The 17,996-nt window shown below is 35.8% G+C and overlaps 1 pseudogene; it reads left to right on the top strand.

The window, feature by feature from the left end:
• Window positions 1–551: 551 nt before the first annotated feature.
• The window catches only part of LOC149549541 (uncharacterized), an 84,214-nt pseudogene continuing 66,769 nt past the window's right edge, over window positions 552–17,996 (top strand).

Here is a 17,996-nt window from a genome sequence, read left to right as displayed (position 1 = left end):
CAAGATGCAACTTATGAGTTGCTCGCCATGATTTTCCACTTGGAAAGGGCTCCCTATGCATCTTACCACTCATACAACCTGTACAGGCAATCTTGGAAGGAATAATGTGAGGCAAGCCATCAACCATATTATGCTTTTGCATGAAAGTAATATAATCAGAATTTAAATGACCAAGTCTTTCATGCCATAGATTGAAATTGATAGAAGTATGTAAAGAATATCGTGAACTAGCAAATTCATGGAATTTAAACAAATTGTCATTATCCATTTTAGCATGAGCAATCACTTTGAGAGTTTGAGGATCTATAATATAACATGTATCTTTGTAGAATTCAACTTTATAGTTCTGACATAGCTGTGAAACAGAAAGTAGATTAGTTTTCAAGTCAGGTACATATAAAACATCATGCAATTTACCATTAGGAATAGTAACATCACCTAGTCCTTCAACTTTACAAGTCTGATTATTAGCTAACTAAATAGGAATGTTAGCAATATCAGGTTGTAAAGAATGTGAGAGAAAATTTGCGCACGGCGGCGCGAGGTCTGCAATGTCGGCGGCGTTTGCGTGCGGCAGCGCGGGGGTGGGAGAAAATTTGCGCGCGGCAGTGCGAGGTCTGCAACGTCGGCGACGTTTGCATGCGGCGGTGTGGGGGTGGGAGAAAATTTGCGCGTGGCGACGTGAGGTCTGCAACGTCGGTGGCGTTTGCGTGCAGCGGCGCGCGGGTGGCGCGGCCGCCCAACCAAATTCAAAAAATTATATATATTTTTTTATTTTTATATATTTTAAAAACACAATATATTTTAAGCTTTGACCTATTTTTATAAAAAACACAATATAGTGAAATATTTATTTTTTAAAGAAATTTTTTTTTTTATAAATGAAGTAGGAAAAAGTAGAGAGTTAGAAAGCTTTGCTATTGTGTTTTTATAAAAAGCTTTACTAATGTAATCTTTTTTCTTTTGGTGGCATGCCGTCCAAAACAAACCAAAAAAAATTGAAATTTACTAAGAAAACCCTTTGGCGGCAAGCCTTCCAAAGAGGGTTAGTGAAAAATATGAAACTTTACAAGAAAACCCTTTGGCGGCAAGCCTTCCAAAGAGGGTTAGTAAAAAATATGAAGCTTTACAAGAAAACCCTTTGGCGGCAAGCCTTCCAAAGAGGGTTAGTAAAAAAAAATATGAAGCTTGCATGCACAAGATTAGTTAAAAAGAGCTAAAATCACAACACAAACTTCTTCTCTCAATAACGTCTCCAAATAAGGTGTGCTCCAATGAATGGCAACCTTCACCACAAAACTTAAAAACAAGGATTAGATAACCAAGCTCTGATGCCATGTAAGAAATGATAATGTTGAGCAAGGAACGAGAAACAATCCAAGTAAGTTAAGTGTGAAACAATGTTACCATAAGATAAGCAACTCCAAGAGCATACACCAAGATGGTTCAACAATGGAGACAAGGATTTATAAGGGGAAAGCAAAGAAAACCCCTTGTGAGTATTATGAATGAAGGCAAATGCCTAGAGAAGAGAGAGAGAGAGTTTTGGAGCAAAAGTAGCTCAATACAATAACATCAAGTGCTTAGAGTGGTGTTGTAATTGTGAAGAAAGAAGGAGGAGCATCTCTTATATAGAGATGAGAGAGGAGTTGCATTTGTAACTCCCATTTCTATGAATGCCACATTCATAATAGGTGTGTGCAAAGTGTCACAATCCTCTTAAGGAGGATAAACTAAATAAAGAAATAAACAAGAGTTGGCCTTACATGTGGAATAAAGGACAAACAATGACATGTCCTCCACATGTGTACAAGTTTACAAACTACATGTAGGGACCCTTGGAATATCCCAATTAAAATATATCCAAGGAAAGATTAACCTTTCTAACAATAGTCAACCATGAAACACACATCATCTCTGTAATCCTTAACAAGTTTAGGAGGAATCCTGAACCTATTGTTCATTCTTTCCTTGAAATCTTCAAAATAATTGTCCATGATGCTATCAAAGTTTACACCCATTTTTGCAATGAACTCATTTATCTGATACAAGATAGGAACATCTTTTCTCCACACAATAGAACCTTTGGATGGGAAAAAATTTTGCACATAAAAGAAAAGACATGTCAACAAAGAACCAAATTTACAAGGGTTGTTCTTTGATGTCTTAACGCTATCCATATTCTTGTTCAATTGTTTCAACAGTAATTCTGACAAGTCAAATTCCATGTTTTTATTTACAACCTTAAATGCTAAGTCCACTGCCTCACATGGCATGTTGTTGAAATGACTAGAGCTATAAATTTTGTGAGCAGTTACATGAATACCAAACCTTAACTCCACATCAAAAACAATACTAATTTTCAAACCTCTACCATCCCACTTGGCTAGGGTTTTCTTTTGGAGTTCATCCCGACCTAGGGTTTTGGTAGATTTTTCTTTACTCAACATGGGAAGACCAATAATCTTGTGAATCATCTTCTTGGTTATTAACACAGGCTGCTCTAACCATAATTGACCATTGTGTACATGACTAAGAATATACCTAATCCATTTAATTTGAAAATTTCTTAGCAAGTGTGTGATATGGGTCAACCATTTTATTTCAAGATGCTTATGCTCAGGTTTAAGTGAACCCTCAACACACATTTCCTCAAAAGAACTATCCATTTCTAGGGTTCCTATCTCCTGAATAGAACACTTAAAATGAGTGCGAATGTCATCAATCAGAAGTACCTTTGATGGAATCTGGGATTGAGCACCATTAGGGTCAAGTGCCTCTACAACTACTGGAACTAGCTTGAAATTTGGCACTTTCCATTCCACACCCTTAATTAACATTTCTAAACCTCTTTTTGCCTTGCTATTGCTAGTGCTTCTAGATGCCATAGCTGCTCACTAAGTGAAAGAAATTTTTCAAATAAATTCTTTGCTAGCAATTTGCTCAAAATCACTTGGAATTGCTTGCATGCACATGAAAATCTCTTAGCTCTGTGAATTCTAAAGATGTGATGAAAAATGGATTCAAATTCTACACTTTTTGATGAAAATTCACCATTAATGCTAGGTGCCATAATGACATAGTGCATGACAAACTGTCATCCACTTACTAGCTCTTTAGAAACTTGTGACTCGATGAACGAACAAACTTTTATTACTCTCGACCTAGCTCGGTTGAGTCTGTGACTAACCTTGCTTGGTATTAACTAAACTCATGTAATCCCTTTGTATCTCAAATACTAATTTGGATCTTTTTCTTTCTTCCATTTTTGAACTACTCAAGATTTGGCTTGAAGATATAGTTCCAGTTCCTCCTTTACGAATCTAATTGGAAATGGTGGAGTCACCCACTTTTTGAGTGACATTGCCATCATTTGAACTATTCTTCTCAGTAGATTTAGGAATCCACTATTGTCTCATTTGCTTCCTAATGTTGTCAAATTTAGCTTTTTTCTCATCTTTGACTCTTCTTATGTTCATGTATTTTTTAGCTATATGATCAAGTTCATTGCATGTATAACATCTTACTATGGTATCCTTCTTTCTCAAGTGATGCCTTGCATAGTTTATGTCAATGTGTCCATATTCTCCACAATAATGACATTTAAACCAAGTATTGTAGTCCCAACCAAATATTTCCTTTACAAGTTGTTTAGCTAGATTGAATGGTTTGGATTGACATTCAGTTGCCTTGTGACCCTGTTTCTTGCATTTGTGACATTTACCTTCAAATTTTGGTTTCTCCTTGCATTCATTAGCTCTATGACCATGTTGACTACAATTTTAACATTTTCCATTGAACTTTGCCTTTCCATTGCTCTAGTATTTGTTTGATGTGTGACCTAACTTACCACAGTGAATGTAAGTAGGTCTTTGAGTTCTTTGGTCACCTTGTTTGGAAGATTCTCCTTCTTTGTTGTAACCAAGATTTTCTTTACCTTTTTGCCTATGAAGATTTTGCTCACTTTGTTGATTCAATTGATCCATATCTGCTTGAGATTTCCTCATCCTTTCATTAGGTTTCTTTTCCAAAATTAGATCAGCTTTCAATATTTCATTGATCGATCTTGTAGTGATTAAGTCATTGCTTAAATTTTGATTTTTAGATCTCAGATTCATGATTTCTTCATTTGCATTGGAGAGTTGATTGATAAGACTTTCTTTCTGAAGGGATTAATTTTGATTTACATTGTTCCTTACCTCCAAGCCTTCACTTTCCTTATTCCTTTGTTCCAATATTTCACAAATTCTTATTGGCTAAACTTCTTGTTCTCTTTTCAATTTTCTTACCTCTTCTCGTAGAGAGCCATTCTTTTCCAAGAGTTCTTTGATTTCCTCATTTGCTTCATCTAAACTACTTGAAGGGGAAAAATCTTCAATCTTTTCTTCAACATACTAGTGCTCATTCATTTTTTTTGCAAGTTCCTTTCTTCTTTTCAAGTATTAGAAAAGATGCTCTTTTTCTTCCTTGAGTTGGGCTATGGCCATTTCTAGATCTAGATTTTCATTCTCAATAGCTTTTTCAACTCTAAATATCTCCATTGCCCTTGATCTTTACTCAATCTATCAAACTTTATCCTGAGAACCACAATGCTTTGACACTAATTGTTGGAAATAATCAAGACTAGCTAGGTTTCTAAGAGGGGAGGGGTGAATCAGTAACCTCAAAAAATTTAAAATAATTTAGCACTTTAACAATATAAATTATTCACAATTCATTCACCTAATCTATTGCATGAATGAAAGAACAAACATGCATAACAGATGAACACAATAATTTGGTGACTTAGAAACCTTTCAAATAGAAAGTAAAACTGGGGTTGGGATGATACCCACAAAACTTTACTACTATAGTATAAAGTTGGCCTATTAGGGCTTACATTGACCACTTCTAATGATCTGCCCTATTAAGAGCAATTTGGACTGCTAGGCCCACCTTGTTAGAGGTTTTACAAACATATAATGAAGTATGTACTCTGTTAGGAGATTTATACAAAGATTGTTAAGTCTACCCTGTTAAAGGATTTAGAAAATTTATTCACTTGTCAGGATGAAATAGTAGATCTGGCTTACAACTTGATTGCTTATTAGATCCTTGAAATATAGATTACCTCTTGTGACTGATATATCTTTACTGCTCCTTGAAAACCTTGTTGAATACTCTACTCTACCACTAATTTGCATTCACTCTTCTCAAAACATTACATGTACATTCCTTCTTCATATTCATAATACATTACAAATGATACAATATATTACATATATACCATTCCAATCATTACAATTGCAAGGTCGGCTAAAACACAAGTAAACAAAACATTACTGAGTCGACCAAATAGTAGAAAACTCAAGTTCTTCAAGCTGACTTGGTGACCTTCTAATACTCAACATCCACTACATTACTTGACATTATCATGCACTCGGTAGAAGTAGAAGCATGATCCATATTAATCACACAAAGTAGCTTGGAACTTGGTAACCATTGGAAACTTGGTAGATATAATGTCACATGGTAAATGTTGAATCCTTTGTTTACCTTACTATCACTCGGTAAACACTACACATTCATCACTCGGTAGAAACTAACTTCACCTCATGCAAACTGATAACTCGATAGACACTGTGAAGCTCGGTGACCATTTCTTGTCTAGTGAACACTATAAGTTTGGTAAACACTACTGAACTACACATTCACTCAATAGCTTTAGGAATTCTTGGTGTGAACTACTTAAGTGATGAACTTACAAGGTAACCACTAAATGCTTAGTATAAACTGTGGATTGAGGGATGAGCTCAATAACCTTTCAGGATTGAATAAGTGTTATCACTAATGACAAATATAACATAATGCCAACACATTTTTGAAATGCAAGAAAGATTCAAGGCTTCCATCAACATTATGACATTGATATGTATTATGTTGGATCAACAAGTAGCTCTACAATAACTAAAAATCAATATCTCAAACAAATTTCAACTACTTACTGCTATCAGCACATTAATATTATAGTCATAGCAAGGTCATTTCACACCTCAAACTATTATCATGGCATGAGAGGATTCTAACACCTTGATCATATGTCATTTTTCCTTTTGCAACTCAAGAATAGGTTCCAAATGAAGTTCTTATTGGTTTTTTCCAACCTCTATCATTAGTGTTTCTGCGAGTGCATTTTAAGAATGTCAAAACAAGAAATTTAGCATGCCATAACTCCTAAAAAGGCATAGTCAATCTTTAAACTATCTAAACATGTCCAAAATGTCATGATTCAACTTGAAACAATCCAGCAAAGAAAGTTCTTGGAACCAAATGCACTAATATGGTGAAGTGTTGCTACTACAAACTAAGAAAAGAGGGTTTTAACACTTGGAGATGTGTGTTTCTCACAAAAACCACATAGAAAGACTAAATTAGGGATATGAATACCCTTTTCAAAAATAGAGATGATTTCATCACTTTTAGGCTTTCATCATATACTAAACACCCAAAACACAAAAAGGCTAAAAACCAAAGCTAGAAGGGGGTTTTGAACCTGGTTTTGCAAATTTTGCATAACTTTCCTTCTAGAGCACATCATCTCCTTCGATTGCACCAAGAGTACTATAGGAAAATTCTCTACCACTTCCCATACTTTGTGTCACGTTTTCAATCACCCAACATGTGATATGTTGTTGGCTACAACCATATTTACACTAGCTAAGACACTTTTCTTACCTAGGACATCACGCACATCATCACCTCCAATTGCACCAAGAGTACTATAGGAAAATTCCCTACCACTTCCCATACTTTGTGTCACATTTTTAATCACCCAGCATGTGATATGTTGTTGGCTACAACCATATTTCCACTAGCCAAGACACTTTTCTTACCTAGGACATCACCATAAAAATAGTTGACTTCATTTTCTTGAGCCTTTCTTTTGGAAAAATACTGTAGAATGAGTAATCTCCCATTTACCACATTTTCAAGCCATTTCTATGGTGGGAATAGGAGGAAAACTCCAAGAAACCAAAATGCTGCAATTTTTTTACAAGGAACTAGTCTAAAACAAGAAATTTATGTACATAACCTAGATAAACAAAAAATCCTTGATTGAAGGATTAAAAAAAAAATAAGATACATTAAAATAAATACTCCAAGAAAAATATTCATGTTCTCAATCCAAAACAACACCAAAAACTTCCATTTACATAGTGGTTCTATGCATTTCAATGCCCAACCTGTACATTGTATGACCCAAACACTTCCAACCCCTTAAACTTATAAAAAATGGAATTATATAGGTGTGTCCAATATTTCTTGGTCATTCTCAAACCTCTAACTAACTCTTTTCACTCATTCTCAACTTTGCAAGAAAAACTTGCAAAATCGCAAAATTGCAACTTTTGCAATTTTGATCAATTTTTGCTATAATTTAAAAATCTTAATTAGACAAGTTCACAAAATTTGGTAAGGGGTCATATTATGTTTATTTAGATATTCTAAGATGGTTTTTCACCCTTGGTCAACTTTTCTACCAATCTGGTCAACCTAACCCTTGTTTAGCAACTTATAGGCATAATAGCAACTTAGGAGTAAAATCCCACTTAGCAACTAAGTTAACCTTATCTAAGGACCTAATAGGTCTTATTAAACCACTAGTGATGTGGCTACCATCACAACAAGCCAAAATGACAAGAAAAAAGCACTAAGTACAAACTAGCCTACTTAGGTGCTCCTACACTTGTGTGGTCGCAAACGATGGAGGCACTCCATGGTTAGAACAAGGGTGTCATTAAGTTTTAGCTGCCTATCCAAAGGTAATGGAATTGATGATTCGATGTCAAGATTAGTGGTTTCAAAGTTACACTATGAGTTTTGGCATCAATCGAGATCGCTATGTCGAATCCAAATGGAATATGATCTCTAAAAAGTGAGATAGGTTATTTTAGGCCTCGACATGAACATCCTATATAATTTGATTTTTCATCAATAGCCCTCATGAGTTCTAAGTTATGACCCTCAGAAAATTGATCTTGACATGCACTTAGAGCACCTTGGGGACTCTTTAGTATGGGGTGGTTGTGAATAATGGAGGCTCTTTGTGGTTGGAACAAGAGTATCACTAGGTTTCACCCAACCATCTAGAGCTAATGGAATTGATGATTCAACTCTAAGATCAACTATGAGTTTTGGCATCAAGCGAGATCACTGTGCCAAATCCAAATGAAATGTGATTTCTCAAAAATGAGATAGGTTATTTTAGGCCTTAGCATGAACATCCCGTAGCATTCAACATTTCATCAATAGCCCTCACAAGCTTCAAGTTACAACCCTGAGAAGATTGACCTCGACATGCACTTTGAGCACCTTAGAGACTCTTTTGTATAGGGTGACTACAAATGGTGGAGGTTCTCCATGACTAGAAAAAGGGTGTCACTAGGGTTCACCTACCCATTTGAAGCTAATGGCATTGCTAATTTGATGCCAAGATCAGTAGTTTCAAAGTTATGCTATGATGCACCTATGAACTGAGGCATACTGCGAGTTTTGGCATTGAATGAGATTGTTGTGCCGAATCCAAATAGAATGTGATCTCTCAAAAATGAGATAGGTTATTTTAAGCCTTGGAATGGACATCCTATAGCATCTAACATTTCATTGATAGCCTTTGTGAGATCTGAGTCATGACCCTTGGAAGATTGACCTCAACACGCACTTAGAGCACCTTGGAGACTCTTTGATACATGGTGGCCATGAATGATGGAGGCTCTTTGTGGCTAGAAAAAGGGTGACACTAGGGTTCACCCACCCATCCAAAGATAATGGATTTAATGATTAAATTCCAAGATGAATGGTTTCAAAGGTACGCTGTGATGCACTTATGAACTAAGGCACACTGTGAGATTTGGCATCAAGTGAGATTGATATGACGAATCCAAATGGAATGTGATATCTTGAAATTCGAGATAGTTTATTTTAGGCCTCTACGTAATCATCCTATAGCATTTTATATCTCATTTATAGCCCTCACAAACTCTGAGTTATGACCCTCAAAAGATCGACCTCGAAATGCACTTAGAGCACCTAGGAGACTCTTCGATATGGGGTGGCTATGAATGATGGAGGCTCTCCATGGCTGGAGCAAGGGTGTCACTAGGGTTAGTATTAAGTAAAAATATTATTTTTTACCTCTCTCAAATTTTTAGCATTGGGTATGGTGCAAGTTTGGTGTTAGTATGTATTAAAATCATCATTGTTTAGGTTCCTCCACATAAATTTCATTAAGTAAAATCATTTTTGTTTCTTAAATTAAATCAATAAGTTTTCATTTAAAATATCTCAAGTGTTTCATCATTATTAAATCAATATACAACTACCAAAAATTGTAGTGCCAAAAATAGTAGTGTCAAAAATCGTAGTGTCAAAAAAAGTAGTGTTAAAAATCATTGTGTCAAAACTAGAATAGGTTTTTCTTCATTCTACTCCTTATTTAGTTTTGTGTCTTCATGCATGGCTACTCTTCATGATGTACCTACATTCCAATATCATAAAAAATATTAGTAACTTATATTATTAAACAAGATAATCATCGATTCACTGAATCATTATAAATAAAATAACATAAGAAGTAAATATAACTAGTCAAGTTTTCTAGTAGGGTCCTCCCTCTATTTCAGAGTCTCCAATAGGGCTTCATGATCAACATTAGTAATAGTAAAAAATTATTTTACTTTTGGTCTTCCTTGATGCTTCAACAACTTCACATTTGTTGTTATAATAAGATGTGAATATATGAGAATTTTTTTGTGCTTCTGATAATCTTTGAATCCAGGAATTCCATTCCTTCTAAGGATGTATGTCCATAGCCATGTTCCAAAAACAACCATTGAACTAGTAGGATATGTGAATCCATCATCATCTATGATCGGTTGTGCAAGATTTTTTTACCTCTTACAAAATGTGCTAACTAATAATCTAATTTCTCATCATTCCCCTATGGTGCAACCAATGCAAAGATATGTCCTAGCAGAAGAAGATCTAATAGATGGTTATACTCAAGTGAACTTATGTCATCATTTCTAATAGAGGGTATGATAGACAATGGATTAAGATAATGTGGAGCCCATGTGTCCATCCACTCACTCAACTCACATTGATCTCAATCACACTAAAAACAACTACGACAAAAGCAAGCTAACTATAATGTTCCCCTTTCCCATGGCCGGACTCAAAAAAAACTCCAAATATGAGGCACCCTCCTCTCGAGGTACATCCTACACATCCAATAAAACATCCAAGCATTCTTGAATTGACCTTTGCAATTATATGACCAAATCATGTGTCTATCCATAGAAATTTCATGCTCCTATAAGAAATAAAAATAATTCTCGAAACAATGTTATACAAACTTGTGAGAGTGACATCTATCATCCACTCATATAAAAATGGTACTCTCTAATAATCTTCCAATTATCTTCTGCACTATTAGGAGCATGTCTATATGTTATGAGGACAAAAATAGAAATCTAAATGGAGTTTTTGTTGGCATAAAGGTATTTTCCATTAGTCACAACACTCATTACACAGTTCAAACCGAGTGTCGAAGACACAGTTCAAATTGAGCGTCGAAAACACAGTTCAAACTGAGCGTCGAAGATAGTTCAAACCGAGCGTCGAAGACACAGTTCAAACCGAGCATCAAAGATAGAAGCAGTGTTAATTGAGTAAAGATGGACATAGTGTTAACCGATTGAAGATGTACTTAGTGTTAACTGAGTAAAGATGGACTTAGTATTGACCGAGTGAAGAAGGACTCAGTGTTAACCGAGCTCATTAGGTTAACAAAGAAATTAGTTTTTACCGAGTGACACTATATCTACTGAGCCACCAATAGTTACTGAGTTCCAGGCAATGTTGTATGACTAGTATGAACCGAGCCCCTACCTCTACTGAGTGCATGACGATGCCGTGTAACGTAGTGGATGCCGTGTATCAAAAGGTCATCAAGTCTGTCTGAAGAACCCGAGTTTTACTATTTGGCCGACTCAGTTATATTTTGTTTACTTGTGTTTAGTCGACCTTGCATCTATAATTACTAAAATGGTATATAATACAGAGTTGTAATTGTGGTAATGGATAAGTGACATGTATGAATATATTGTGATACAAGAGACAGATGTGAATTCAGCAGTAGAGCAGTATATTAGCAAGGTTCACAAGGTGCAGTAAAGACTTCATCAATCATAAGAGGTGATTATTGCAAAGGATGTAATAAAGGTATATGTAGATCTGATTGGTTCATCCTAATAGGTGAATCATCTAAAAATCATCTAACAAGGTAGACTTAACAGTCTTTGTATAAATCTCCTAACAGAGTGCATACTTGTAAAGTATATTTTAAATCCTTTAACAAGGTGGATCTAGCAATCCTCTTTGCTCCTAACAGGGCAGATCACCAGAAGTGATCATTGTATGCCTTAACTGGCTAAGTTCTTACTGCAGAAAAGAAGCTTTGTGGGTTTCATCCCCACCCCAATTTTACTTTCTATTTTGGAAGGTTTCTGTGTCACCAAAATCTCTGTGCATATGTGTTATGAGTATTTATTTATCTCTTGCATGCATCAGATTAGGTGAATGAATGATTTTTCAATTTATGCTGAATTAACTTAAAAGTTGTATTGTTACTGATTCACCCCTCCCCTCTCAGTAACTTGTTATATCTTGAATATTTCCAACAATTGGTATCAGATCTATTTGGTTCTCAAGACAAAGCTTGATAGCTTGAGCAAAGATCAAAGTCAATCGAGATATTCAGACTGGAGAAAGTTATAGAAAATGAAAAGTTAGATCTAGAAATGGCCATGGTTCAACTCAAAGAAGCAAAGGAACATCTTTCTCAATCCCTAAAAAGAAGAAAGGAACTTGCAAGACAAATGAATGACCATCTTTATGTTGAAGAAAGGATTGAAGATTTGTTGCCATCAAGTAATTCAGAAGAAGCTGACAAAGCAATCAAAGAACTTTTAGAAAAGAATGGATCTCTGCAAGAAGAGGTAAGAAAGCTCAAAAGAGAGCAAGAAATAAAGTCAATCAGGCTATGTGAAGTTTTAGAACAAAGAAACAAAGCACAAGAAGAATTGGAAGATAGAAGTCATGAAATTCATAATCAATCCCATCAGCATGAAGATCTTATAGACCAACTCTCTAATGCAAATGAAGAAATTAGGATTCTCAGAGCACAAAATGAAAGAATGAGGAATGATTTAAACACTGAAAAGAAAATCAATGAAAGTCTACAGAGTGACTTAAGAACTGAGAGACAAATCAATGAAAGCTTGGAAAATGACCTAATCTCTGAAAGGCAAGTCAATGAAAGAATGATGAAATCCCAAATAGATATAAATCAATTAAATCAACAAAATGAGGAAAACCTTCATAGACAAATGGGTAAAGCTGGTCTTGGATACAAGGAAGAAGGTGAATCCTCCAAACAAGTTGAACAAAGGAATAAAAGACCCACTTGTAATCACTGTGGTAGGTTAGGAAATACATCAAACAAATGCTGGAGCAATGGGAAAGCAAAATTCAGTGGCAAATGCTTCAATTGCAATTAGCATGGTCATAAGGCAAATGAGTGTAAAGAAAAACCAAAATTTGAGGGCAACTGTTACAAATGCAAAAAGCATGGTCACAAAGCATTCCAATGCAAAACCAAATCATTCAATCTAGCTAAACAGATTGTCAAAGCCATATTTGGATGGGACTACAACACTTGGTGCAGATGTCACTATTGTGGAGAATATGGACATTCTGGCATAAATTGTGCTAGACATCACCTAAGGAAAAGGGGCACTGCAGTAAGATGCTATACATGTACAGAACTTGGTCATATAGCTAAAAATTTCATGAATATCAAAAGAATTGAAGATGGGAAGAAAATCAAAGAAGACAACATTCAGAAGCAAATGAAGCAACAGTGGATTCCAAAATCTACCGAGCAAAATAAATCAAGTAATGGAAATGTCACTCAAGAAATGGGTGATTCCACCATTTCCAATTAATATTAATAAAAGAAATATTGGAACTGCATCCTCCAAGATTTATCGTAAGCACCTCCAAAGGAAGAAGGATGATCAAATCAGTATTTCAAATACACTTTGACTTTAGGATGGTTCAAGACTTTACCGAGTTCGATCGGGTGTAACAAAGCTTCATTAACCGAGTAGCAGCTACCGAGTTAGGTCAGGTGCAACAAAGTTTCATTGATCGAGTTGTGTCAATCAAGCAAGGTCAGTTCATGACATAACCGAGTTAGGTCGGTACTTCAATGTTTTCATTTGATCGCCGAGTTGATAATATCTACCGAGCTAGTGGATGACAACCTGTCATTTCATCTACCATCATACCAAAACATTTATGGAAAATTTGTTGTCAAAAGGGGAAAAATTTGATCTCATTTTTTACTGCGAACAAAGAGCTAAGTTATCTTCTGCAATTCCAGAGTGAGTTTAAAGCATTTTCGAGCGAATTTTTTTTCAAAAGGGCAAAGAATCTATTCAAAAAATTTCTACACCTATCGAGTAGCAATGGGATCCGGAAGTGGCAGCTCCAAGAAAAAGAAAGGTTTAGAAATGCTGGTTAGAGGAGAGGAATGGAAGACCCCAAACTTCAAATTGGCACCGAAAATTGCAGAATCATTGGACCCTAACGGTGCTCAGACACAAATCCCTCCAAAGGTACTTCTTATTAATCACATTCGCTCTCATTTCAAGTGTTCCATTCAAGAACTTGGAAACCTAGAAATTGACAACACCCTAGGTGAAATGAGCGTAGATGGAACCTTGAAACTCAAAAATAAACATCTTGAAACAAAAGGGTTAACCCATATTTTGCATTTGCCAAGGAAATTTCAAGTAAAATGGGTTAGGTATGTACTCAGTTAGGTTCACAATGGCCAATTGTGGTTAGAGAAACCAGTACCTATCACTAACAAAATGATTAGCAAAATTACTAGACTCCCCATGTTGGGCAAAGCCAAGACTACCAAAACCCTAGGTTAGGAAGAATTGCAGAGACTAACCCAAGCAGAATGGGATAGCAGAGGACTTAAGCTCAGTACAGTAATTGATGTTGAATTGAGATTTGGCATTCATGTCATTGCTCATAAAATCTAAAATTCAAGCCATCCAAAAAGTGTATCTTGTGAAGCTGTGGATTTGGCATATAAAATAGTAAAGAAGAATGTAGAGTTTGATTTATCGGAATTGCTTTTGTCCCAATTCAATAAAAATATGGAAAGCATAAGGACTTCCAAGAACAACTCCTGTAAATTTGGTTCACTTTTAATTTGTTTATTTTTCTATATTCTAAAGTCCTTTCCATCTAAAGGATCAATAGTATGGAAAAATGATATCCCAATTCTTTATCAAATTAATGAATTCATCGCTGAATTAGGTGAAAATTTTGACAGTGTTTTGGATAGTTATTTTGAAGAATTTAAGGAAAGAATGAACAATAGGTTCCGAATTCCTCCAAGAATTGTTGAAGAGTAAAAGGAAGATGTATGTTTCATGGTAGACTGTGACAAGGTATACATATAGGCAGTCAGGCCTCGGGTAGCATGGGTGAAACCTCTTCCCTATGAGGTAAATATTGATGAAACCAAGGACATCATAGAAGCACTGGTAAATGAACCTATAGAACCAAGACAACCAATTTTGGGAACATATGATGAAGCTAAGGCCAGATTTGAGCTTCAAGTTAAAATCCCTTAGGCCATTAGCAAAGGAAAGAGGAGCATAGCCAAACTGAAAACAGATGTTGGCCTCTCATGATAACAGAAGGGAGAGGAGAAGATGAAGAAGAGAAGGAAACTGAGTCTGAAAAAGAAGAAAAGCCTCAACGAAAGAAAGGTAAGGTGACTATCACCAAACCTACAAAGAAAAATACTGCAGTGTTCTCTAGGAGAACAAGATAGGGTAAGAAGGAACCTATACTTTTTAAGCCTCCACTTACCCTTGAGGCAAGACTGAAGCAATTAGATATAGGAGCTAGCTTCACAAACTTCTAAGCATTGAAGTTTGAAACCAGAACAGAACAGGAGAAAATGCAGATTGAGGAACTGGTACTAAACAAAATTGGTAAATGGAAATACTCCCTGGACCAGATAGCCTCTCATATCTCCAAAGAGCTATTGGAGAGGTTGCAACCAAGATGGGAAGCTGCAACCAATACTGTCAAAGACATTTATGAGCAGACCCTGAGGAATCTCTTGCCGAGTCTCACTGATGCTGAAGTGAAGAAATCACTGAAAGACCACGAAGTGACAATAGTGATGATAATGATGATGATGATGATGGTGATGAAATTGATGATGGTGATGACATTCCAGAAGACCTGCAATCATTAATGTTAGAAGTTGAGGAAGAAGCTGAAAGAGAAATGAAGGAAGAAGTAGAACAAGCTAAGGAGGAAGAAGATCCACTAATAATTGCAGCCGAAGTCATTGCATCTCTTCCTCACTCTCCACCTAAAATAGGAATATCAACTATGGAGATAACTTCTACTAGTGAGATTGTGAGCTCAATAGCCTCATCAATTGATCAATCTTCACATGTCTCCTCTCTGCTCTGGGTACCATCTATGCAAGTGTCTACCACTTCATTAACTGAGCTGGAACCACCTTCTTTGACCGAGTTATCCTTAGTCATAGCAGTAAGTTTTTCAAGTATATCAACTGTAGAGTGTACAGTAAGTGTACCTACAGGTACTACAATTTTGACTTCTCCTACTCCAATTTTGGCAACTGTTAGTTCTCCCACTCCATCCTGTACAACAATGTTGGGAGCAACACCAATTTTTGATACTATTAGCACTTCTCTCAGTCTTTCTCTAGTTAGTCCTATTTCAATTTTGTTAGCTAGTCCAGCATCATCAACTATTGTTTCAATTTCAAAGGGCAACGATGCAGTCACTGCAGAAAAACCAAAGAAATACATGTTTTCCAGTAAGGCAGTAGATGAGGAAATAGATCTGGATAAGGACATTATCATTCTGAAGATAGATCTAGATACTGCATTAGTTAATGAAATGAGAATGCTCAGTCAGCTATTAGAGCAGAAAGCTAGGAAAAAATAGTTGAGGCATGAGAGAGACCGGGAATATAGCATTATTGAGAATGCTAAGAATATCATAACAGATGCTATAGGTGTTGAAGTAGATTCTACTCAACACATTTTGATTCAGTTAGAAGAAGCTATATATAAATTTAATGAGGACAACTCTGGCCAAGAGAAATTGATTGAAAAGGAAGAGAAGAAATTTGACAATAAGGTGCTTGAGCACATTGCTCAGCATATTGCAATAAAACAGGTAGAATTGTCTACAATTTTGAGTAATTTTGAACATTCTTTTAATAATGTAACTTCACTTTTTGGCAAACTTTGTGATGTTACCAAGTTTACTAAGGAAATAAGAGAAAATTTGAATAAAATTGATGTGGATATGAAGGTCAGTGCCCAAATGTTGCAATCTGACCACAGTGCAAGTTCATCCCATCATCTAAGAATAAGGTTTTTGTCAGAGAAACAGGTAGAATTGCTGAGAGAGGAAGCAAGGATTAGGTCTACTCTAATTGACATCCAGAATATGATCCTTCCTATCATGGACACAATGCAGAAGCATATTTCTCACTCTAAAACATTGATCCATGACAACAACTTCTCTATTGCAGATCACATGATTGAACTCTCTGAAGAAGTTCAAATTGCACTCTCCACCAGCAAAATTTTGCAAGAAAATTGGGATAATATTTTGGCTCTTATTCTCAAGGTACATTCAAAATTTCTCTCTCATTTTGGAATCTCCGTGTAAATATATATTGTTTGGCATTATTGTCAAAAAGGGGGAGATAGACTTCAAGAGCTAACTGTGCAAAAGATATATGTATTGACTTATAAATAATGTACATATTGTATGGGGGAGATATATGTAAATAAAAGGATATGTGTTGCAAGATTTGCAAAAAGATCAATTTTGAACTGTATGTCATTTTTATTTTACACATAAACTTTGATTCATAATTGATTTTGTCACTAATGCCAAAGGAGGAGATTGTTGGCATAAAGGTATTTTCCATTAGTGACAACACTCATTCCACAATTCAAACCGAGCGTCGAAGACACAGTTCAAATCGAGCGTCAAAAACACAGTTCAAACCAAATGTCGAAGACACAGTTCAGACCGAGTGTCGAAGACACAGTTCAAACCGAGCATCAAAGATAGAAGCAGTGTTAACCGAGTAAAGATGGACGCAGTGTTAACCGAGTGAATATGTACTTAGTGTTAACCGAGTAAAGATGGACTCAGTATTGACCAAGTGAAGAAGGACTCAGTGTTAACCGAGCTCAGTCGGTTAACAAAGAAATTAGTTTTTATTGAGTGACACTATATCTACCGAGTCACCAATAGTTATCAAGTTCCAAGAAACGTTGTATGACTAGTATGAACCAAGCCCCTACCTCTACCGAGTACATGACGATGCCGTGTAACGTAGTGGATGTCGTGTATCAAAAGGTCATCAAGTCTGTCTAAAGAACTCGAGTTTTACTATTTGGCCGACTCCGTTATATTTTGTTTACTTGTGTTCAGCCAACCTTGTATCTATAATTACTAAAATGGTATATAATATAGAGCTGTAATTGTGGTAATGGATAAGCGACATGTATGAATATATTGTGATACAAGAGACAGATGTGAATTTAGCAGCAGAGTAGTATATTAGCAAGGTTCACAAGGTGCAGTAAAGACTTCATCAATCACAAGAGGTGATTATTGCAAAGGATCTAATCAAGGTATATGTAGATCTGATTGGTTCATCCTAACAGGTGAATCATCTAAAAATCCTCTAACAAGGTAGACTTAACAGTCTTTGTATAAATCTCCTAACAGAGTGCATACTTGTAAATTATGTTTTCAATCCTTTAACAAGGTGGATCTAGAAATCCTCTTTG

This window comes from Cupressus sempervirens, chromosome 7 (assembly GCF_028749045.1).
Source record: "Cupressus sempervirens isolate cs-2001-9-10 chromosome 7, ASM2874904v1, whole genome shotgun sequence".
Lineage (NCBI taxonomy): Eukaryota > Viridiplantae > Streptophyta > Pinopsida > Cupressales > Cupressaceae > Cupressus > Cupressus sempervirens.
The sequence above is the reverse complement of the archived record's forward strand: the minus strand, read 5'-3'. Positions and strand labels throughout refer to the sequence as shown.